This window comes from Equus quagga, chromosome 14 (genome assembly GCF_021613505.1).
Source record: "Equus quagga isolate Etosha38 chromosome 14, UCLA_HA_Equagga_1.0, whole genome shotgun sequence".
Taxonomy (NCBI): domain Eukaryota; kingdom Metazoa; phylum Chordata; class Mammalia; order Perissodactyla; family Equidae; genus Equus; species Equus quagga.
This window is the reverse complement of record NC_060280.1, coordinates 41,391,701-41,417,692: the sequence shown is the minus strand read 5'-3', so window position 1 is coordinate 41,417,692 and position 25,992 is coordinate 41,391,701.

The following is a 25,992-nucleotide window of genomic DNA, read 5'->3' as shown; positions in this document are numbered from 1 at the left end:
CCTGTAACTGGTAAGTGTGGTAGGCCTGAATTATTTGTAGCTGATGAAGTCAGCTCCTTCCATAGGTGGGTGTTCCAGGCTGTAAGTATGAGTGGATTGTAGAAGGATTCTATTTGACTCATCTCTAAGCCACATTCTACACTCTGCTTTACCTTGAGAGACTAGTGCTTTGGGGTGATTGGGCATTTGCTTGGCTAATTAAAAGGTCTTCATTTTGTTTTTATTCTCTTGAATCTAGTCTTTTAATTACATAGAACCTATAGAAAACCCTCCCATTTGATCTCCAGCATGTTGGTATATTGGAGGATGGTGGTTGCAGGGAGTGCTGGGAAAGAGGATGGCAGCAGCTCTGTTGTGGTTATGTTGATTCTGATTCTTTGGAAATGTAGAATAAATAAGAAAGCTTAGGTTTTCAGAAGGGGAGTATTATAAAGAAAACTAGGTTCCATTTAAGGAAGACCCTTTTTGGATGAGACCAAGAAAACTAAGATGTTGATGTTGCAAGACATTTGGACTTGATGTGGGAAAGACACTAGGGGGAAGAAGGCAGCCTCAGTAAGACCTAGTGTCTAGATGTAACACTATTGCAAATTTTTAAGTTTTGAAAGAGTATAAGAACATTTGATATTTTTTGCATGATTTTTCTCACTAATTCTCATCTCCCAAAATGCCACCTAGATGTCTTTGCTATGGTCTTTTGTAACGACAATCTGAACTATACCAAGTCTTAGTTGCTGGGAACAAAATTTGGTTGAGCACAATTTTTTAAAGCACAATGTTTAGTTTTGCATTTTTTAGAGAGAAAAAGCCTGTGTGGCTGTAGAGCTGATTATATGATATTCTTCTGAATCTTAGTGACTCTTTGGATTCTTTATAAAAGCGGAACTTCCAAGAGTCTTACAGTAGAATTAATATAACTCTGAAGATGCTGAAGGAATCAGAGCTATGCAGAGGAATCCAGACGTTATTTGAGAGAAATCCTTTGGGTTGAGACTGAGCATACTATGATATTAACTAGTTAAAAACTTCTGATGTGAATTTCTTTAGACTATAAGGAATGGGGGATTTCATCTTTTGGACTTGGATTTTCTTGCTAAGAGTAGAATTAATATTATTTAAATGTGATTTTTTTTACATATATTGCAAAGGCTGTATTATTTTGAGTAACCTTATTCAGCCTCACAGCACTCATTGCCCTATATCCCCTGGTGAGACACACTGATCTACATGACAAAAAAACTCTTGATGGGAAATTAAACTGGAATGAAATATAATTAATATCCTTATTTAACCATTTAGATTCATCCGAATATAAGCACTCAACTATCCATGTCTTGTCCTAGGAGAATAGAAAGGATCAGTGGCAGTAGAGATTAGGGGGCAACCTGATGAAAGTGAGTGCAGAACAGCCATGATTTTGTTGCTAGTCTTTTGCCCCAGTAGGTTTACGGATATCCTTGATGGACCACCCCTATTGGGATAAAGCAAAAAAATCTGAAGAATGTCAAAGATAACCTCCCTTTTTATGATATTCTCACTTTAGCCCCTCTGGGAAAGGGAATTTCTGTCTTGCTACCCCGAATTTCCCCCCTGCTCATTCTTCCCTGTATCACTCAGAACAAGTAATTGGACTGGAGAGAATTGCTCATTCAATAGACCATATTTCTTCTACAAGTTGTGTTCTGTATTCAAACTCACTTCCAATGGAATACATAGTCTCTTGCTTTCACTATATTTGCTCTCAAGTGCAGTGGGTGCTCATATTCTCTTGTCTTCTCAAATATGCATCATTTCCATGCAATAAACACACCATCAGACAAGGACAGATACATCTGCTGACTATACTACCTCTTCCTTGGAAATTGGCCTTCCATTTGGAGCTCTTCATTTCGCAGGCAATTTGGTGCATGAACAGTCACATGGCAAAGTGGATAAAGCTTATGCCACAGATCTCAGATCCACATCAGTATGTCCTAAGTTTTAGATTCAAGGAAGGAGTAAGATGGCTGATTATAATAGCAATTTAAATCCATGCTCTCTAATCCAATATTCCAGCAATCCTACATTTGTGGATAATTGAGCACTAACTTGTCCCTTAATAAATATTCTTTGATCTCCATTTAGACTGCCTTTGTGTTTATTGTTCCTATTATTTATAACTTGGATGAGAGGAGGGCTGAAGGCAGGCTTTTCCTGTTCCCTCTGAAATGCTTGTGCTCTAGTTATTTATTCGGCTTACTCATTTTCTTCATTCTGTTCTCTAAATATCCCTTTTTCAGAATATCTTCATCTGACAATCCTCTTTAAATTCATGTTCATCTCTCTCTGGTCCCTTCTTTTATTCTAATTTTTCTCATAGCATTTATCAACTACCTGATATTATATTTTACATTTGTTTCCCTGTCTTCCTTTTAGAATATAAATTCCAGGAGTTTAGCATCTTTCATTCGCAGCTGTGTCCACAATGGCTAGGCTACAGCATGGCACATAGAAAATACCTTGTACATTTTTGTCAACTGAATGATAAAAAGATTAATCTTTTGATGATATATCTGTTTGATACATCATCAATACTCAATTACTCTGTTGATTTTAAGTGCAAAATTGTAGTGCTCTCATCCATTTCAGGGACTCTGTAACTAGAAGAGACGTAAAAACAATCTCTCCAAGATTCATCCAGGATGAAGCTATCACCAATAGCTTGTCCCATCACTGTTTTATCTGCTCTTTTCTCAGTCCTTCTAATTCCTATTCTCAAATTTGGCTTCTGGCCTTGACATTCTCTTTGATGGCTTATTTAGATTCCCCTCTCTGCTTTAGTAATCTTGCCTGACTCATCACCAATTTCCTCATCTCTGTTTACTCCCTTGATTTGATATCACCCATAGTTCCAGTGACCCACACTCACCTTGTCTTCTGATCCGTCCCTTTCCCATCACTTCTCCTGGCTTGATTTCCCCAAGAGGAGACTGAGCACACATTGTTACGTTGTAATTATAAAAGTATGGAATTTGAGTCCCTTTCTCCCCAATATTGCCTAAAGGGGAGTCATGATCAACACAAAATCTTCTTCAACCTTCCTGAGATTAATCTCTAGAGTTAAACATGGGCCATGCTTTGAACTGGGAACAAACAAGCTGGGAGCCCAGATTGAAAATTCATGTTGCTTACTCTTGGAGAATTCAGAGTAATTGAGCTTTCTGAACAGCCAGTGTAGCTAGTCCACCAGGGATCCATTTGTAAGATGCATTGAGGAACTTTATGGAAAAGAACTAAACCCAAAAGCGTAGAAGCAATCTGACAAGCTAAGTTCATGGACAATAAGGAGGATAGTTATGAATCTGAGAATGTGATTCTCTGTAAGGCAACATAAATAACTTAAAATCAAATATGGATTGACCAAATAAAGTATTAGATATGCCTGTTCTCAAAAGCCGTCAGCCATTGCAATATGGCCCTTGGCCTTCCCTCCTCTCTCTCCTCTTTTCTTTTCCTCTAGTCCCATATTTCTGTTCAGTTACAATATAGGGCAGCTTAACTGTCTTTTTTGTCATTTTGTCATTTACTGTCTCCTCATGTCTTCAGTGTCTCAACTTCTAGGCCAAGTGACTTTTCAAAATATTTCTTAACGTATAATTCACTCCATAAGAGGAAATATGCTGTGAGTTGTTAAGATCATAATTCTTTTTCACCCTGCTGGACAACTCTCTGTTCTCCTGTGTATTCCCTACAATACCAGACATGCTGGACAGTCACTGCAGGGGCCTCATCAATATCACTTCAGGCTGACATGGTCATGGAGAATGGATTGCACAAGTATTTTGTGACAACTATTGATTGCTGTTTATTTGATCCATGCAAAAGAATGTTGATGATAAAATCTATTTAAGATCATTGCTGGATGTGTGTAATTTGCTTATTATAATTGTTCATGATAACATTAGTTACAATTCAATACTTCATTTCAGTGTCTGGATGTTTCTAATCTTGATTAATTGGTCAATTTTGTATACTCACATTGTGGCATTTTCCTTAAATTTTGTTGCACACTTAACTCTATAAAAATATTATATATATAATATTATAGATAATATTGTAAGTAATTACTGATAGCAGCATCTTTAACTTTCTAACTTGTAGGAGATTATATATATGTTTATATATGTGTGTGTGTGTGTATATACTGCCATCAGATCATCAGATTATAGTTTTAGAAATGACTTAAAATACAATTCCTATCCTAAACATGATCTGTTTAAGGTCTTTTTGAGTTGTTCTCAACTTAAACCTAATTGATGAAATACGTGTGTGTGTATATGTGTGTTACAATTTCTTTTTGGGTAGCATATGTTACATCATGTAGTACATTTACATTTTTTATCTTATTACATGATAGTTTATTTTGAAACATATATTATCCATAACATACCTTACATAAAACAACATTACCATAAGGGCACGTTTTTTTCAAAAGTATTGTTGAATATTTTAAAGGTTGTTGTTAGTCTTGTCAATTTTCACTTTTTATGTATCCTCTCACTCTGGGTCTTAGGTTGAGTCCTTTCAACTGGTTTGACTTTAATCTTTGGTTTTATGAAAGAATTATAGAATTTCAGAGCTGGAAGGCCTTGCCAAACATCAAAGGACTAGAGCTGCTTATCTTCGAAGAAGTCAGACATTCTGACTCGGCCACGGGCTCTGTTCCCCCAGCCTGGGTTGTCTGACCTAAGTGTGGGGAAGACTGTAATTCTTTTTTGCCCCACTGCCCTCAGAGAACTGCAACATTCTCTATATTCTGCAGAAAGCAAAGGAAGAAAAGTGGAATGCTAACTCCCATGTGTCTGAGCTGTGATGTCGAGCACTCATATTTCTCTACCAACTTGCCTTTGCTTTGATGATTTTTAGCAGGTCATTCTCAGCCACGGCTCAGAATTCCTATGCAGCTTGGTCTTTGGAGCAGCAATAAGATGGAAGGATGGGCCAAGGTGATCTTAAGTCTGCATGCTGACAGAATGCACACTGTTTTATTTAGATTACATAATTCAAAAACACAAAAGAGTAAGCACACTTTCAAAAAATGACTTTTTTCTGTTTTACATGAAGTTGATGAAATGTCAGTTATCTTTATAAGTTAGTATTTGGTGTGATGATTTGGGTGGTTTTGGAGATTATTTTGGGGTGGGTGCTAAAACTCTCTTACAATATTTCTTGGCACCATCATTAACCAAGCAATTTGGCTTATTATTTGAGAATAGTGCAAGTTTTATACACAATAAATTTATATATGTATATATAAACTGTTATTAATTATCTGTTTCTTATAGTATTAATTATCAAGGCTTGAAAGCTAAGAGTAGTCAAGATTAAAGAAACATTTTGCTCACAGGAAAGTAACCTATTATACTAATGATTCTTAACCTGAGATCCAAGTGCAGGTAGATAGACTTCAGTGTATGCAGGAATACTCTAAAATTTAAGCAAGTTCACAAGGATATATAGAGAGGATTTATAATTCCATAGAACTATGCTAGATTATACTGGTTCATAGGATATATGTAAAGCTATATATGAGAGGAGCCCCCAATTTTTAAATCTTAACATGATAAAATTTATTTCTTCCTCACTTAAAATTTCAGGCTAATAGGGTGGCTTTACATTCTCAAATGGTCACAGATCCAGGACCCTGTGATTTTTTGTTCCCCCATCCTATTATATTTATTTCCAGATGGCTCAGAAATAGATCAGAATTTCAGCCAACATAGAGACACCTTCCCTTTAAAGGCAAACCCGAAAATTGTACAGTGCTTTGAATGAACACCGCATTAATTCGAACTTAGAAATAAACTCCTCATTCTGAGTCCCCATGGGTCTAACAAAAAAGCAAGTGTTCTATTACCTTAGAGAAAGAAAAGACTAGATATTAGGGAAAATCAGCAGTCTCCTACAAGCATACGTTGTAAAATGCTTGGGGCAATACCTGGTACATAATAAGGGCACATTAAATTTTAGCTATTTAACCTTGTTCTTTTAAAGAGTTCTGTCACACAAAGGCTAGGAAGAAAGAGGCAGCAGCAGAGATGTCAAGGTAATATGATTTATAAATTACCTCAGGTAGCATTGTCTTCTTTGTTTTATATAATGTGTTTGAATTCTACATTGATAGGAATTATTTACTCTGATAGAGTGGGATCCATAGCTGTTTCTCCCACAGAGCTAGGTATGCCATACAGGTCTTGTTAGCTGACACAAATCCAGAGGACTAACTTTGGTTTGTGACAATTGAAAAGCATTCTGTCTGGTGTGAGACTGCAGTCTTAGATATTATTTTTCCTCTGCTACAAGGGGAGCAGATATTCTCAATTTGGACTAAAGGAACAATTGTTCTACAGTGACTGATTATCTTATGCCACCCACATTGTTCTATTTAACGCAAGAGGAAGGATTTTTAACTTTTTAAAAAAATTATATCTTTGTATATCTCAAAGCAGAGTTCTGGCGTATTGTATGTCAATATTTCTAAATTGTCATAATAAATCAGTATTATTACGTAAGTATATTATTACCATTATTATTGATATTAATTATTTCTACATGAGGAATTTGGTAGTTAGATATCCAATCAAGAAGATGGGGTATTTTGAAGATTCTGAAATTCATAAAATCTATTTATAAGCCCCATAAGAAACCAGATCCACTACTTTACAGACACACCACATGTCTGGGATCAAATAGCATTAGTATTTCCCTTATCCAGTACACTTAGAATTAAATATCACTAATTATTCCTATCACTATGGAAAGCAATGTGCTATAGTAAGCATGATGGTTATTAATTTGACATTTGTTAGAGATATTATCAAGAGCATTCACGTGTTAGACTAGGAATTAGAATAGGTGAGTTTTATTGCTCTTTTCAGGTCCAAAGGCTCATTAATTTCTTATAATATCAGTTACAGGGCCTGGGTTCTAATTCTAATTCCACTCCTAACTGTGTGATCATGGATGAGTCATCCAAATTTCCAGTTCTGTAAAGCCAAATGATCCATCTCTAGTGTCTAAGATTTATAATCTATACTTAAGCATGGGATTATTAATCTGAGGGAAAGTTTTTTAAAAGAATGTATGGATTAAGACTATAATTTCATATGAAAGTGACAGAAATACAATTGTAAACAAATTAATAAAATAGGTGCGGGAGGGATTTTTTGCAGGGCAGTGGAGGCATTTGTCTTTGCCCAAATTTCATGACCGGATGAATTGTGATGGCTAGGTTTACGGGATAACACGATTGGCTAGCCTTTTGTATACATCCACCTTTGTGCTTGCAGTCAAGTCTTGGTCTAAAGCCACAGAAACAGGAAGGAAGAGTATGAGATGCCAACCACAACACTAAAGTTAAGTCCCCAAATGGTTTTGATTAATGGCTCCATTGTTGCTGTAAGTGAGCTTTCTCCACATAGGGAAATTTGAGTGGACAACAGTTGTAAATATACAGTTTAATATATCTATGACATAAAAATTCATTAATATTTTATACAGTATTTATGAATTGATGTCTTCCTACAGCTCTAGAAACTCACTTGTTCTAATAAAGATTCGTGGATTAGTTTACTAGGGTTCCCATGATGAAATACCTCAAACAGAGTGGCCTAAACAGCAGAAATTTATTCCACAGTCTTGGAGGTTAAAAGTCTGAGATCAAGGTGTTGGCAGGTTGCTTCCTTCTGAAGGCTGTGAGGGCAGGATTTGGTCCAGGAATCTCTGCCTGGCTTACAGATGGCCATCTCCATATCCTCATGGAAGTCTCTCTGTACAGATGCATGTCTGTGTCTAAATTTCTCCTTTACATAGCACCAGTTGTATTGAATTAAGATTCACCCAAATAACCTGATTATTCTCATTCTAACTCGATTACCTCTATAAAGACCCTGTCTCCGAATAAGGCCCATTCTGAGGTGTTGGGGGTTAGGACTTTGACATATACATTTCTGAGGGACACAATTCAATCCATAACAACTAGGTCTACCCTGAAACTTAAGTTACAGATACATAAAATTCACATCTTTTTTTAGTAATCCTCTCTTCCCCTCCCCCTTTCTATGTTAGTAGAAAATGGACTATTTCTTTTTGGGGTTTTTTTCCAGTTTTATTGAGAAACAATTAACATACATCACTGTATAAATTTAAAGTGTACTTGGGGCAGACCCAGTGGCCGAGTGGTTAAGTTCACGTGCTCTGCTTCAGCGGCCCAGGATTTCGCAGGTTCAGATCCTGGGCGTGGACATGGCACCACTCGCCAGGCCACGCTGAGGCAGCGTCCCACATGCCACAACTAGAAGGACCCACAACTAAAATGTACAACTATGTCATGGGGGGATTTGGGGAGAAAAAGCAGAAAAAAAACAGATTGGCAACAGTTAACTCAGGTGCCAATCGTAAAAAAAATAAAAGTAAAAAATAAAGTGTACAACATGATGGTTTGACATACATATATTGTGAAATGATTACCACAATAAGTTCAGCTAAAATCTGTCTTCTCATAAAGATACAACAAAAAGAAAAGAAAGGAGAAACGGAAAAATATTTATCCTGTCATGAGAAAATTTTCTCTTTGTGTGGCGTCCTCCTTTGAGCTGCATAGTTTATGAATTCCAAAATTGATTCAGTCCCAAGGAACCAGTCTGCCTGAGAGTACCGTAGAGCAAGAAACCTAATGAATCTGATCAGTCTAGTAGTGGTCTTTCTTTGCAGCTGCCATTTCTTCTGTCACCGGCACACAGTGTTCCTGTTATAAGGAGATCCCATTTAGTTAGGAGGTCCTCGTTGTCCACCAACTTCAATGGCTCCTCTACTGGCCAGGTAGGAGTTTTTAAGGTTGTAAGAAGTGGGAGACAGAAAAGGTGTTCCTAAAGTATCATGCTGGGCACTGGTGGCCATATGGACAGTTTGGATTGTCAAGCCGACTGTCCCTGAACAACCCATGCTGATGTAGATCCCTTCATGGGTCGGCAGTGACTCAGTTGGAGGATAGCCAGGAGCGCTCTGCCTTTGGGTCTCCAGGTTTGCTGTTTGTATGTGGCCTTAGATACCGAATGACTGTTCCCAGAGCACTCCCTCTGGACCAAAGTAATTGGGGGAGGGAGGAGGGCAGAAGGTTTTCAGTTTTATCCACACATTTTTTTCTTTGTGATACTCCCTTTCTCCACAATCACTCAGCACTGGACGTGAGCCTGATTCACTTGTCAGGACAATTCCAAGTGAGTACCCCTTGGATGACCTTGATTTCTTTTCTGCCAGCATTCCTCACCTGGCTGACTTCAAGCCATGGGAGCAGAGAGATGGTAATGAAACTGAGCCTCAGAAGGAGCAAGGTCGAATATAGGCTCTAGCCTACAATTTTTTCTCTCTGAGTCTCCTTGCCTCTATGTATATATTTTGAGCCCCCACCAGTGATGTGAAATGAATAGACATTACTAATTAACCACCACAACTCACCAATAAGTGTTCAGTCCACTTTGCTATAGTGACCAGGGCCCCCTTTCCTTTTGTGACCTTAGCTGGAGGGGAGCATTCAAGGGATTCTTCCTGGAACAACAATGACTTCAAAAGGGTCCACTCTGTCAAAATAAAATTTTTTAAATGTTAAACAATGTGATTCTTGTACAAATATATATCAACACATTTCAAAAATTTAATTCTTTGAGGGAGCCAGCAGGATGGTAAAGCTGGTTCAAAGAACATTTGTTCTTTGCATCTCGTAGATTCAGATAACTGATTGGTGCTTGGCAGAGGCAGGGGGTGGGGGGAGAGTGAGGTGGGCGAAATGGGTGAATGGGATCAAAAGGTACAAACTTCAAGTTATAAAGTAAATGTCATGAGGATATCATGTACAACATGGACTATAAGTAATAATACTGTGTTGCATGTTTGAAAGTTGCTAAGAGAATAGATCTTAAAAGTTCTCATCACAAAAAGAAAAAATTGTAACTATGTATGGTGACAGATGTTAACTAGACATACTGCAGTGATCATTTTGCAATATATACAAATATTGAATCATTCTGTTGTACACCTGAAACTAATATAATGTTAAATGTCGACTCTATCTCAATAAAAGAGAAAACATTCACACAATGGAATCCTATTCAGCAGTGAGAATAAACAAATTACAGTTATATTCACTAACTTGGATGAATCTCGCAAATTTAATGTTGAATTAAAGAAGGCAGATAGGAAAGAGTAATGTATGATTATATATTACATGATTATATGTATGACGTAGATAAGTTTTGCATTATATATAATTTGTAAATACATGATACTCCCTCTATAAAATCCTTCATACTATATACATACATATATAAAATGCAAAACCAGTCTATGTGATTAGAAGTCAGGTAGTGGCTGTACTTTCTTGTCTCAGCTGTGATTGGAGAGGCTTCTAGGGTGGTAAGCATGGTCTGCATTCTGATTCAAGTGCTGGTTCCTTTTGGTGGGTTCAATTGGCGAAAATCCATTGAACTGACACTTATACTTAATCTTCCCGCCTCCAAAAAATGCAAAGAACATTTGTAGAACATATTTATTTATTCAGCTAGAAGAGAAATGTATAAATACATTTGCTAAGTTAGATACAAAACTAACTAATATCAATAATACTATAATTTTGGGGGTTATCTTTTCCACTGGACAACAATTATTTTAATTTTTTTCTGGATAAAAAAATTTGCAATTTAGGAATTTTCCAAATGTTTAAAAAATTTGCAACTCCAGAATCTATGAACAGGGCCCTAATCAATAGTATATAGTAAGCCAAATACACATTAATCTAGGAAATAAGGTAATCCTGGATTGTGTCTAATTTAGCAAACTTATTCTTATATTCTTTTCCTAACTGACTATACGCATTTTTATTTCTCAAGTACTCTTTGAAATCTTGGATGAGTTTATTAAATGGTGCCTGAATATGACATTGAAAAATATGAAATAATCTTTTTGTGTTATTTCCACATTTTGGATAATTTTTTGTTAATTACTCTAAAGTTATTTACTGTATAAATAATAGCTTTCGGAAGGAAATCAATTTTTAAAATGGCAAATTCTCCTAATTAAAAACAATTTTTAAAAATTTTACATTAGCACACGCCCAGATATATGTTAATTATTATAAGCAACTAAGGCCTTGAACTGAGGTATTGGGGTTTAGGACTTTAACATATACATTTATCTACTTATATTACCACCTTCCTTTCAGCAGGTTAGTTGACTAGAAGAAAATAAAAAATTAGTTTCCTTTAAAATAATTATTGAACATCAAAAATATGCCTATTTATCATGATAGGAGTTTAATCCTTGCAACAACTTGTCAAGGTTGATGTTAATTCTGCCACTAATTCACCAAAGTATTTAAGTAATTGGTCCAAGATCACTTGACCTATAAGTAGTAGAACTGGATTATGAGCCTTGTTATCTTGGCTCTTAAATTCACAATCTTTTCCTTATACCACCTCGGAGATGACTTCTCAACAATTTGCAAAGGGGCCTTGTTGGAAGAGTGAAATTTAATGAGGTCATTATCAAGAGTTTAGTTTAAAAGCTCTAATAGGATGAAAGCAATTCTGTTTGAAATGATTAAGTGAGCATCAAAGAATGTCAACTATTCTAATTCCACATAATTGAAAACCGATGTCTGTTTCTTTTCTTTCTTACACTGCATGTCAGATATGATAAATGTGAAAAAGAAGGGAAGAAGATGTCATTAAGGTTATTGTTACAGTCATTGCTATTGGCTTGAATTGATGATCTTTAAAAGTCCAGGGAGAAACTGTTAATGGAAGGATTACAGCCTGAAGATGTAGAATAAGTCTGGAGTCCTCGATTCTATTCATACTCTACCACCAGGTCTGTATGAGCTGACCAGGTCAATGTGCCTCTCTGGGCTTCAGTTCCCTATGGTGTAAATTGAAGTAGTTGAGCTACGTGGTCTCTAAGGTCCATTTTAGCTTTAACATTCCTTGAACTTATTAAGGACTCAATAATAGAGGACAAACAATATATACACAGCAACATCATTTTCTTGCTTAAAAACTTTCCATGATTCCCCATTGTACTATAGCATGGTGGTTAAGAAATTGCTTAATTGCTCTGTGCCTCAATTTTATTATTTGGGTTATGATGAGGATTTAAGTAAGAATAGATATGTAATAAAACCCCACAATGCCCAGAAAATGATAAGCATTCAATAAGTACAGGCTATTACTATTGATGGTAGGATTAAATTAAATTTTTACATGATTTACTTAATCTCTTTTAATCTGGATTTTGTACATCTCACTATTCTCTGCATTACTCATCATGCTGAAAACCACAAAAGAGTCGATTTTTCAGTCACTTTTGAAGGATCGCTTTGCAGGCTAAAGAATTCTACATTAATAGGGTTTGTTTTTTTTTTTTTGCACAACACTTTAAATATTTTGCTCTCTTCTTGCTGGCATGGCTTCTGAGGAGAAGTTGGATGTAACTGTGTTTTTCTTCTGACTTCCTTCAGGATTTTTTCTTTAGCTTTGCTTTCCGCAATTTAAATATGATATGCCTGGGTGAAAGTTTTGGGCATTTATGCTTCTTGGTTTTCTCTGAGCTTCCTGGATCTATGATTTGAGGTTTGACATTAAATTGCAGAAATTCTCTGCCATTATTGCTTCAAATATTTTTTATATTCTTTCTATCTCTCTTCTCCTTCTGGTATTCCCATTACATGTACGTTATACCTTTTTCGGTTGTTCCATAGTTCTTGGATATTCTGCGTTTTTTCCAGTCTTTTTTCCTCTTTGTTTTTCAGTTTCGGTAGTTTTTGATTTAGCTGTCCTCAAGCTCAGAGTTTCTTCCCCCAGGTGTCCACTCTACTAGTAAGTCCATTAGAGACGTTCTTCATGTTTTTTAAATCTCTAGCATGTCTTTTTTATTCCATCTTCTTAGAATTTCCATCTCTCTGCTTACATTGCTCCATCTATTCTTACACACTGTCTACTTTATCCACTAGAGTTCTTAGTATATTAATCATAGTTGTTTTAATTTCCCAGTGTGATAATTCCAACATGCCTGCTATATCTGAGTCCAGTCGTGTTGTTTGCCCTGTCTCTTAAAACTGTGAATTTTGCCCTTTTTGTATGCCTTTCAAATTTTTCTTGGTACCTATATATGAGGTACTGGGTGAAGAACCTCCTGAATAGGCCCTTGGAAATGTAGTGGCCAGCTGGTGGGGGAGGGGAAGCTTTCTATAGTCCTACGATTAGGTGAGTCTGTACTTCCAGACTGTGAACTTCACAAGTGCTTTTCAGTTCCCCCTGCCCATAGGTGGGAAAGGATGGCTAGAGTGGGTTGGAGTTGGGTATTTCCTTTCTCCCACATGGAAGGGTAGAAGGGTCTAGAGGTGGGTATTTCTCTTCTCCCTTGTGGAATGCTAGAGGGGGCTAGAGTTTCCCAAGTTAGTTAGGCTCTAATAAAAACACAGGCATATTAGGCTCTGATCAAATAGTTTCTCCTGAGGGAAGACCATGTTAAGAACAGAATGCTCAGTCTATTTCAAAATGGTGATGTTTCCCTTTCCTCTGCAAGAAGCATGAGGGGATTTTTCTCCAATATTCACTATAAGAACCTGGTCAAGCTCCTGGAGGTAAAACTCACAAAAGTATGGGACCTCCCTACTCCATGCCTGGGGCCACTGGAGTTTTTGACTCTCAAACTTACCCACACTGAATCTCCAGCAATTCATCAATTACAGTTCAGGTTTTCCCCTCTAGCACTTGCTCCCTCAGCAGTTTCTGTTCATAGGTTTTTGCTCCGGCAAGATGTGATACTCTGTATCCGCCTGTCTGTCTCTCCAATTTTGGGGACAGTGGTTTTTCCCTGTGACATCACTTTTCTCATGGATATAAAAGGAGTTGCTGAAATTTTACAGCTTGTTCAGCTTTTTACTTGTTCAGATCAAGTGGCAATTTCTAAGCTCTTTATATGCCAGACCAGAAATTGAAAGTTGCCTTAGTAAAATTTGAGGAGTTTGCTTTGTACACAGTGCAGATATCCATCAGATAACTAAAAATTGATGTTGACAGTTCACAAAAATTTGAAGGCTAAAGATATCAATTTGGAAGATGGAATGGAGGCATTATTAAGTGGATGAGCTCTCCCAAGAAAAGGGCATAGAAAAAAGATATGTGATGCTAGAATCTTGGAGCTTTTCTCCCTCGTTTTTGACAAGGTAATATATGATTTCTTACAGTGTTTGTCCTCTTTGTTCTAAAGATGTGATCCTGGAGTAGTTTAGAACACTGATAGTGTAAATATTAACATGGTATTAAGTAAAATCTATGTGGCAAATGCACATGTCATTTTAAGACACCATTTACATGGAAAATCAACAACTCTCAGGTAATAATTTCCTTACACAAGCCTTATAAATCTTCTTGATTTCACTGACACTTTAATTATCAAGTGACACATCTAGTCTCAAAGCAGCAAGTCTGCATAATCAGTCTTTTCACCTCATGTGTTTTTACTAATCTTGGTACTGTACTCAACATTTGAACATCTTTCCTCTACCATTGTGGAGAGCACAGACAATAAGTCTAACATACTTATCATTTAACATTTCGACTTGTGCTTTCCTGTGAATTCAAAACCTAGAGCAATTTCTTTTCTTGTGAGAAAGATTTTTTTTACAGTGATGCTGGCCTTTAGGTGTGTTTGACTTTGTAGTGTTAGGATAATCAATTTGCTTGATTTTACCTTTCACGGTGCATTTATTTTCTCAGAGAAGATTTCTTTTCCTGTCCTGCTATCATACTACTCTTCTCAGTGATTATGTTAAATAGGGAAATTCATCTATTTCCAGGTACCATAAAAATACAAGTTTACTTCATTGGTTGTTTTATACCCCATGCTCTCTTCTCCAAAAAAATCTTTGATATAGCTTATGAGGTAATCTATTTAGACACAATATACCTGGTCTTGGAAAGAACAAGTATTTTTCCTGGCACTGAATTTCAAAAAGAATTTAATACATGGGTTCTTAGACGCTTTTAACAACAAAGTAGAAAATACCTAACATCTTAATCTAACAACCTATCTTTCTTCCATGACACTTGTGAGGCCAAACAATATAACAGAAGGGACCACCACCTCCTAGATTTTCCCTGATGCCTAGCATCTGGCTCAGTTGACCACTCCCTTTGCTTGCTAACAAATGAAGAAACAATAGCATCAGCCGCCAATGAATAAGTGAACAGAAGTCAGTTTGAGTGATGTGCCCCGATTTTCACTCTTTCCATCTACAGACCCCAAAAAGCACACTTCGTGGGGTCACCACTCCAAATTTCATCTCAGTGTCAAAGCACCAGCCCTGAATTTCATGTGCTGGTGTCCCTTGCTGGATAGAAGCTGAACCACTGAGAGCTAAGCAATTGATGTTGAAAAGAGAACAGTATCCAAGAGACACTTATACTGGTAAGGCCACCTCACCTGGAAGAAATATTCCTTCTATGTTAGGTGTCTTTAGAATAATGAAATTATAGGATTGTTTTTTTTCTACATCTCTAGGATGTGAGTCTTCCCATTTCTATTTTGATTTTCTCCTTTGGGAGATGAATAACTCCTTTATGATTATGAAATGATCCTTTTAGTTCTGGTAATAATCTTATTTCTAGTATATTTCATCTGATATTAAGTTTGCCATTCTACCTTTTGTTTGATAGTGTTAGAATGATATATCTGTTTTCCTCCTTTCATCTGATTTATATCCTTATAATTAGGCAACATAGAGCTGGGCCTCTTTATAAAATTCAGTATGACTTTCTTGCTTTTTGATTAGGTGTTTACATCCTTTACATTTTAAATGATTATTGATATGGTTTGGATTAAACTTCCCATCTTGCTATTTATTTCAATTTTTTAAAAGGAAAAATTATATTCACCCACATATTTACCATCTATTATTTTTTCTTTCCTCTGAACAACTTCCTTTTACATTCTGGCACATTGTAGTGAGGGTCTGCTAGAGAAGAATTCTTTGCACATTTGTATGTCGGAAAAGGTCAATATTTCACCTTCATTTTTTTTGAGGAAGATTAGCCCTGAGCTAACATCTGCCACCAATCCTCCTTTTTTTTTCCTGAGGAAGACTGGCCCTGAGCTAGCACGCACGCCCATCTTCCTCTACTTTATATGTGGGACGCCTACCACAGCATGGCTTGACAAGCAGTGTGTAGCTCCACGCCCAGGATCCAAACCAGTGAACCCCAGGAAGCCAAAGCAGAATGTGCAAACTTAACCACTGCACCACTGGGCTGGCGCCTTCATCTTCCTTTTTGATAGATATTTTCACTGGGTACAGAATTCTTACATGATAGTTTTTTTTTTAAATTTTATTTTCAGTAGTTTCAGGTTGTTGCGCCATTGTCTTCTGGCTAACATTGTTCCTGACAATAAATAAGTTTCTTGTTATTTTTTCTTTGTTCATACAATACAAAAGAGACATACAATATGTCTCTTTTATCTCTGGCTGCTCTTAAGATCTTTTTCTTTGCCACTTTCAGAGCGATTTGATGTGTTTTGGCTATTATCTTTTCAAACATTTTTTCTGCCTCCCTCCTTCGGTGACTCCAATTATGCATAATATTAAAGCCGCATTAGTTTGTCCCTTAGCTCCTTGATGTTAAGTTCTCTTTTAAAAATACCACTTTCACTATTCTGTTGCATTTAGGATAGCTTCTTTTGCTATGTATCAAGTTCACTAATATTTTTCCCCACAGTGTCTACTCTGTTCTTAACGCAACCCAGTATAGTTTTCATCTCAATGTATTTTTTTATCTCTACAAATTCAGTTTTGCATATTTATGTCCTCTGTGTCCTTAATATTGCCACGGTTTTGCCTTCTTTCCTGAACATATAGGATGTAGTTGTAATTCTATTATCTGTCATTTTTGTTTCTATCAATCAATTTTTCTCCTTATTAGCAGTCATACTTTCCTGCTTCTTTCATACCTATTAATTTTTATTAGATGGCAGACACAGTGGATTTTATCTCATTGAGCACTAGATGCTGGATTCTTTAAATATACCTAACTTTTATTCTGTGGTGCAGTTAATTCTCTTAGGATAATTTTCATCCTTTGAGGTTTGCTTTTTAGCTTTGTTAAGTTGGTCTAGAGCAAGGCCATGTTCTTCCACACTATTCAGGTCGTATCCTCCTGAGCCCTCTACTGATGCTTCGGGAGTTATAACACTTTCCACTCTGGATAGTGGGAAGACAGACTGTTTCTGGACACTTGTGAGATCCACAGATTCTCCCACCCTCTCTTTTCTGGTGGTTCTATCCCTGGCCCTGAGTAACTCCTCACTCTCACACACAGCTCTGGACTCAGCTGAAGATGCAGGGGGAAGTCCTCTGCAGATTTTTTCAGCTCTCTATGTAGTTTTCTCCACTCTGTGCAGCTTTCTTTGCTGTGGCACATTTCCCCTAAATTGTAGCATTGAGTATAAAATTAAGCATATCTTCATTGCCTTACTAGGTTGTTATGAGGCTTAAATGAGATTGTCTGTGATATAGACTTAGTTTAATGTCTTGGCTTATCAAGGGTTTATCAAATATTTGTTTTTTTGTGCTCTATTCTTTTTCCTTACTCAAAAATAAATTAGGATAATTTGAGTATGCACTTTAGCCTATAGGATAATATTATTTTTAGAAGGAAGGAGTGGAAGATAATTTACCCCCTTAAGAGCTTTGTCTTAAAAGTGTAGCTGCAGGACACACTTTCCACTATGCTTTGTTGAATTAGACTCACAGCTTCCATCCTTCTTCCCAAATTGCACAGAAACTAAGCAGAATAAAAGCAGTGAATTACTTATCCATGCTTTATATATCACATGTAAGTTGGCTGTCTTCACATATAAAGGTATCGAAGGTTGTCTGTGATTATGCCCACATGTAGTAGCCAGTCTCTAAGCTGGACCTCAAGGATCCTCCCTCCTGATACCCTTGACCTTGCTTACCCGCCTCGAACAAGACATCAGGTCTATTGGATATGTTTCTATGTGCAATAGAATAAAGCATAAAGAAAGAAATAACTGCCTGTGACTATGGAGACCATAGATCATAAAAGATACTGAAACTTCCTTCTTTCTCACTGCTTCTCTGTCTCTTTCTCAAATCACTCACTGTCGGGACAGCCAGCTGCAATTGTTTGAAAATCCATAGGGAGAGGTTCATGTCATAAAGAACTGAAGCCTCCTGCCAACAGCTACAAAAGTGACTTGGAAATGGATCCTCTTGCCCCAGTCAAGCCTTCAGACGACTACAGCTTCAGCATACATTTGACTGCAGCCTCATGAGTCATCCTAAGCTAGAACCACCCAGGTAAACTGCCCCTAGGTTCCTGGTCTTCAGAAACTGGGTTAGATACTAAATGCTTAATGTTTTAAGTCACCAAGTTTTAGAGTAATTTTTTATGCAGGGTAGATAACTAATACCGATTTTGCTATTTAGATGTGGGAGTGGCTTTGGAACAAGGCAGTAGGAGAAGCTGGAATATTAAGAAGCATGTCATTGAGGAAACTCTCTGCCAAAAGTTATGGACTTTGAGAAGGCTTCCTGCAATGGTTTAAAGGGGAGTGAGGATAGAATTGGAAAATAGAGAAAGAAAGATCCTAGTTATGTGGTAGCTGAAATTTTAGCAACATCTACACATCTACAGTGATGTGAAAAGTAGAAAATGTGTTTATTGAACTAGATGATCCAGCTAGTGAGATTTCCAGGAAAAATGTTGAAAGTACCTCCTTTTAGCTCCCTGCTGCTTGTAGTAAATGAGATAGGAGAATGGTAAATAAAAGGAAGGACTGTTATACAGGATGACGTTGGGATTTTGTTGTTTTAAAATTTTTAATCCTCTGAAGATAGCAAAGGATGTTAAAATTAAGAAATGGATCCTGAGCAGAGAGCAAATCCAGGGAACTGACAGGAAAACCAGATCCAAAAATGCAGCAAATACTGTGACTCAAAAATATTTTGATAAGATCTCAGATAGATTGACGCCAGCATTTCCATGTACAATTTAGTCAGGCAAAAGGCCCTCCAGAGGGATTGGACCTCTAGGAAAATTAAGGGTGTTACCTCTCAGCATTATCTAGGGACCCATGGTAGAGAAGAGCTTAATCACAAAGGGATTTGAGGTTATGGCTTCTGTCTAATAGAAGTTTCACAAGAGATCTAAAAAGTTTAAGACGGTTTTGTCAGTATAAGCAATGCCAATTTGGACTAAAAGGGACAGAGAGCGTATGTAATGAAAGGCCTTTGGACCCCTAAACTTCTACTAGCAGGAAATGTGCTGAGGAGACCACTCACCTACAAACACATACTACCTCCCATAGAAAATGAGGAATGGTTCAGTTGAAACAAGACCCGAGAAGGCAAAGCCATGAGCTGTGGAGAGTAACAACTGGGCAAGAGTAGGCTGAGTTTGGATCAAAGAACTTTCAACATTTTCCCAGATGGATCTCAGAATTGCTAGGAACCAAGACTCCAATGTGCCACTTATTTCCTCCCTTTTTGAAAAGGAATGTAAATGTATGCAGAAGTTGCTCTGTGCTTATGGTTGATGTCTGAGGGTATATAACTAGTTTGCCTAGTTTATAAGACCTCAAATTGGAAGGAGTTATACTTTTTATATTTGAACACATGAAACCATACCCAAGGATCCCTATAGGAATCAGGGCTTCATTTAGATTATAAGATTCTAGACTTCAAGCAGATGCTGTAATGGAAGAAGGCTTTGGGGGGCTTTGAGTGTATTTTGTATATTTTGCATGTGGGAAGAATATGAATCATTAGATCCAGAGAGCAGACTGTGATAACTAGCTTGGTAGATGGCCTCTGCTGATCCCCACCTCCTAGTACTCACGTCCTTGTATGTTCCCTTCCTAAATTATATTTTGTGGAGGCCCTGAGTGTCCCAGTGCCTCATCCAGTGCCATGCACAGAAAGGGTGTTATTACTAAATATTTTCTGGGTTATGGAAAGAACGAACAGATGAGACAACACTCTGACGACCCCAGATGAATGTGAAATACACAATAAAAACTTAATAACCTTAAGCTCTAGAATAAATAGATATCATATGGAATAGGTAGTGACAATTATTATTATACTGTTTCTAGATATATGAGTCCATCAAAAATTACAAATATTTAACATATAACAAAGACAGACCGCTTGCTTTATTATAGAACTAGACTTCTATTCCTACAGGAAAAAAAAAGCTGTGTTTTCTACTCTGGAGATTATTGGTGGGACTAGTTGAGTATAATAGTCACAAAGCTGCTGTATACCTATTTACATTTCTAGAGGTCATGCATTATGTTTCATGGCTAGCATATCTAGCAATGGCATAAGAGAAATCAGGCAATTGAACTTAGCCAAATCGAATTCCAGATTCCAGCATGCTTCAAAAAACAGCAGGTAGCAGGGCCAGGAAGAGGTTTCAATTGACTTCTTAACACACTTTTACTAAACATCTGCCACATGCTTGAGCTTAATAATCAACATGGGTCCTGCTTATTAGGGTCTTACAATCCAATGCAAAAAATAAAGGAATGTGGCAAATGACTCTGACAGAATGACAGAGAAGATGCCAAAAGAGAGTTAACAGAGAAATTGAGGAAAGAGAAACAGGAATTAGGAAGAATGGTAGATTGTGGTGGGCTTGATGGGGAATGTGGCATCTGAAATACGATTTGAAGTATAGATACACACCCATATATTCAATGAATCATTCATTGATTATGAAAATTAGCATAGCCTAAGATTAAAGCATCACAATTAAAGCCAAAAAGAACAGAGCTAGAATCCTGCTTCTCTTTCTAACTGATTTTATGACCTTAAATATACTATGTTACATTTCTGAGTCTCAATTTTATCATTTGTAAAATGAGGATAATAATAATAAAGCCTCTCCCACAGGATCGTTAGAAAGATTATGTGAGACTATCAATGGAAAAATATTACGCAACCTGTCACAAAGGCAGCAACAAATGCATTGAAGTTATTATTGCTCCCATTATAGCTATTATTATTATCATAGCTGCTTGGAGACCCACAAAGGCAAACTTAAGCCTTTACTCCTTCATACTACCACGAGTGCCAGTATGACGCCAATATGATGCAGCTTCCATGTGAGCATGAGAAAAGACCAAGAGAATGATACAACGATAGAGGTGTTCACTTTCTTTTCATTAAGCCTTTGATCCATATCCACAGCATCATATTGCAAGACTGTTATATAAGAACCATAATCCATGAATTTTAAGTCACTGTTTAACAGATTTTATTAACTTGCGTGCAAAACACACTCCTAGCTGATATATTAACCATCCACCAAAGCACTTTTAGAATGACTAAGATGTAGCAGACACTACATGGGATGATGATTTTGATAAGTGGAAGTAGCCCCATATTTGTTCTGGAAGATAGTACTGCAAAGGCTCACTGGATTCCAGATTGGGAGTAGAGAGGAGGACAATAGCCTCCTCACCTCAGACTGCTAGCCTATACTTTCCATTCTCATGACAGAGTCTGAGTGTTTTCATTCGTAAGATGAAAGTAAATAATAAATACTTTATAGAGTACATGTGAGGATTAAATACAACAGTATATGGAGATTTCCTTCCTTAGTGTCTGGCAATAGAAATCACTCATTAATTGATAGCTAGCTATGTTATGATAGCATCATATTATCATTTCCTGTGGATTTTTTTTGAAAAATTCCTGTTATTTAATATGCAATGAACTAGTTTTCTCACTCGAAGAATAAATTCCTCCTGGAGAGGGCCCCAATCTATTTTTTTGACCCCTTTCTCTTACCTCCAATCCTATGCCCCAACCAGTCAGTGCCCAGCTCCGAGAACACGCTTATTGAATTAAGTATTTCCAAACCACCTTTATGTATAAAACCATCACTACACCTTCACATATTTGCCACTGCTTCACACTTTCATGACAGAAATGCAAAAACTTCAGTTTTTTGTTAAATCCTATCATACTAATTTATCTTGTAGAGTTAAAATTTCTGAAAGTTAAAAAGGAATCCTTCTGTAAGCTTTTACTTGGCATATACACTTATTTCTTGGGTATAATGAAGGGAAGTTTGCAAACTGTGAGAGAGTTTCATCGGAATAGCTCATTTGGATTATAAAGTGATAATAAGGAAACATCCTAACTAATGGCTCAATTAGCATATTTCTTGGAAGCCATGTTAACTCTGTGTGACAGAGTTGAATCTAAATTAATGAATAACTTAGAGATAAGAAGTTTCTGCTGTATCTCTAATGGCATTTGCAGGTTCTTGAAGTTACGGAGCAGAATAGGTTTAAGGCCACAGGCACTGGGGTCAAACAGACCTATGTGATCGGATCCTGATTCTATTTTCTATGGATTTTGAGAAAAATTACCTAATATCTCTCAGTCTTATAGTTCATTTATAATATTTATAATATTTCAAATGAATATTATAGTCACTTAACAGAGTTGTAAGAATTAGATAAAACCATGATGGAAAATACATTAAACAAGGCTGGCAATAGAAATTGCTCAATAAACATTGGCGAGTCACAACATGGACTGCAAATATAATCTAGACCTCAATTGGGCTCTCCCTGCTTCATTTTTTTTGAGGGGGGCGAAGATTAGCCCTGAGCTAACATCTGCCACCAATCCTCCTCTTTTTGCTGAGGAAGACTGACCCTGAGGTAACATCTGTGCCCGTCTTCCTCTACTTTCTATGTGGGACTCCTACCACAGCATGGCTTGCCAAGCGGTGCCATGTCCGCACCCGAGATCCAAACTGGTGAACCCCGGGTCGCCAAAGCAGAACATGTGAACTTAACCACTGTGCCACCAGGCTGGCCCCTCTTCCTACTTCTTAATGCCTGGATTGGATTAACTTGAACCCCATTGTTACATACCAAATTTCTTCTCCAATATTTCTAAAATTCCAAGAGAGGTCGATTCTCATAGTCGTCTCATCTTGGATTTCATGTTTGCTGAATTGTTGCTTTTTGGCATTAATTTCAAGATTGTCCCTTTATTGCTGTTTGGTGTAATTCAAGCAGAACAAAGCATATCCCTTCGATTTCCTTATGAAAAAGTTTAGTTCTTACTAGATCTTGCTGCCAAACTCAGCCTTAAATTTCACTTTTTGTCACTATATCACAAAAAACTCGTTAATGCATTCTGCCAAACAAACAACTGGACTGACCCCACCTGGTCTCTGTTTCTGTCCTTATCTGATAATAATCATGCCACCACTCCCTGACCTCCTCCAACTGCTCCCCCCGCCCCGACACATACACATTAGAAAGTAGCAAGGGCTGTGATTATTTGTGTTTAAAATAACAAGGTTTATTTTTTATGTCTTTTCAGCATTTTGAATAAGAAAATGCAAGTTTGTGTAAGTTTCTATCGCCTTATGTATGCACAGGTTGAGTTGTTACTAAGCACCCATCTAAGACTCAAGGGAGCCAGCCCTGGTGGTTGAGTGGTTAAGATTGGGAGCTCTCACCACTGCAGCTGGCTTTTTCTGATCAGGAAACCACACCACCCATCTGTTGGTTATCAAACCGTGGCGGCTATGTGTTGCTGTGATGCTGAAAGCTATGCCACCTGTATTTCAAATACCAGCAGGGTCACCCATGGTGAACAGGTTTTCAGCAGAGCTTCCAGACTAAGACAGACTGGGAAGAATGCCCTGGCCACCACTTCAGAAAAAATTGGCCCTGAACACTCTATGAATAGCAGGGGAGCATTATCTGATACAGTACCGGAAGACGAGAAGATGGTGTAAAAAAGACCAGGCAGGATTCCACTCTGCTGTACACAGGGTCCCTAGGAGTCAGAATTGACTTGACAGAACTAACAACAACAAAGCCTAAATGGACAGTTCTTCTACAAAGACCTGCTTTTGGCCTGTTCTTAGGTTATAATTTGAGCAGCCTGCACCATTTTACAAGGGAAGCCATTTGTTCAAGGAAGATAGAATTTAGAGACACAATTCATATGTTCCCATTCTGTCCTCAGTATCCTCATCTACCCAAAGAGAGAACTATTTTACCTGCCCAATATGGTGCTTGTGATGGATAAATTAGAAAATCAATATTAATGTGTTTTGTAAGTTATAAAACGTGATACATGGATCACATCGAATTGAATTGGGAAAGCATGGCCGGATAGAAAAAACATGGATTCTAACATCAATAGACCTGGGTGATTGACCTTGAACAAGTCCTTTTACCTCCCTTTACCTCAATGCCTCTTCAAAAGGAGGCAAACAATAATAACTACAATTATAATGTCTTTCTACAGATCTCTTATAAAAGTTGAGAAAGATAATGCTTCTGAATATTTCTTACAGCATTGTTGGAAAGAAAAAGCTCAATACATCCTTACTCTTTTTCCTTTCTCATATATTTGGTTCTGGGAATCAAGAATATTATTTTGCTTCTTGCCCAGAATTCTGTTAATTCTTGTCCTGAAAGAGATGCTAGTAAATCTGCTGCAGCTGACAGGTGGCAGTGTCCTGGCCATCAAGAGCACAAGGGACGCTCCTGAGCTTTGGCCTAGTTTGGATCAAGGGTCATGGGGATGATCATTTTAAGAACATTCTGCTTTCCTCTAATGCATTTTTAACTTCATCTGTTCAGTATCACTGTCAGGTTGCTGCCTGAAGAGATCAGTAGGTGAGCGGCTTCCTGCTTGGTGCTGCTGACAAAGAAGGCATTATGTCTGGCTTCTGCTGAGCGTAGGTAGAAATGAAACTTGCCATACTGCTGCCTCTTTAAGAAAGAAGGACTGTAAAAATTGCCACTTGGGTTTATTGTCTTCTGTAATAATATGATGACTTCTTGCAATAAAAAATATTGAGTGTCAGGGCCAGCCCAGTGGTGTAGCGGTTAAGTTCGCACGCTAAGTTTGGCAGCCCAGGGTTCGCCAGTTTGGATCCTGGGTGCAGACCTATGCACCACTTATCAAGCCATGCTGTGGCAGGCATGCCACAAAAAAAGTAGGGGAAGATGGGCATGGATGTTAGCTCAGGGCCAATCTTTCTCAGCACAAAAGAGGGGGATTGGCAGTAGTTAGCTCAGGGCTAATCTTCCTCATATATATATAGAGAGAGAGAGAGAGAGAGAGAGAGAGTGTCTTTAAGGCACCAGGAACTGTGCTAGTTACTAGGTTTGTGGACAAGAACCCACAATGTTCTTGTTCCTGCCATCATGTAATTCTCAAACAACGGGATGCTCTGAGATTTCGTTTCATTCTTTATATGCTAACTTAAGGAAGGGATTCAAGATGAATAAATGTTTACCATGGAAGAAAGGAAAAGAAAGTTTGAGCCTTGAGATCTCATGGCATGCTTAGAGGCTATTGTGTTCTTAATGGGGTGAAATTCAGGAATGGGTTGACACTGTCAGGAAAGGAAGCTGAAGAAACAGGGGCCACAGTGCCAGTAAACATTTATGTCATGGGATGTACTTTGGGTATTTATCTAGCAAGAAATCAAATGTTTGTTAGCAGATGAGACCTTTTTAGAAAGTGCTCCAGAACTGTCACTCTGATATGCTATGCTCCCCCTTTCTTCCAGGGCATATGCAATTCCAGACTAGTCTCAGCTCTAATAAATGCCGTCTTTCTGGGGCCAGTGTGTTATTCAGTGAACTCACCTCTTGACTTTGACTACAGTAATGCTCTGTTTGTACAAAGTCTCTGGGGTAAGGCCTGTGCCAGCAGCAGCTCTTACTCTGCAACCCTCTGCTACCCTCTTCTGGTGGGAGTCTGTCACTACAATTAGCCCTTCAAATCTAGGAGAAATCTGTCATCTCTAGGTCTGGTTGATAAGGGCCAAATTAGGAAAAATGACATGGGGGCAGGCCTCATAGCTAGACCCAGTTCCAGAT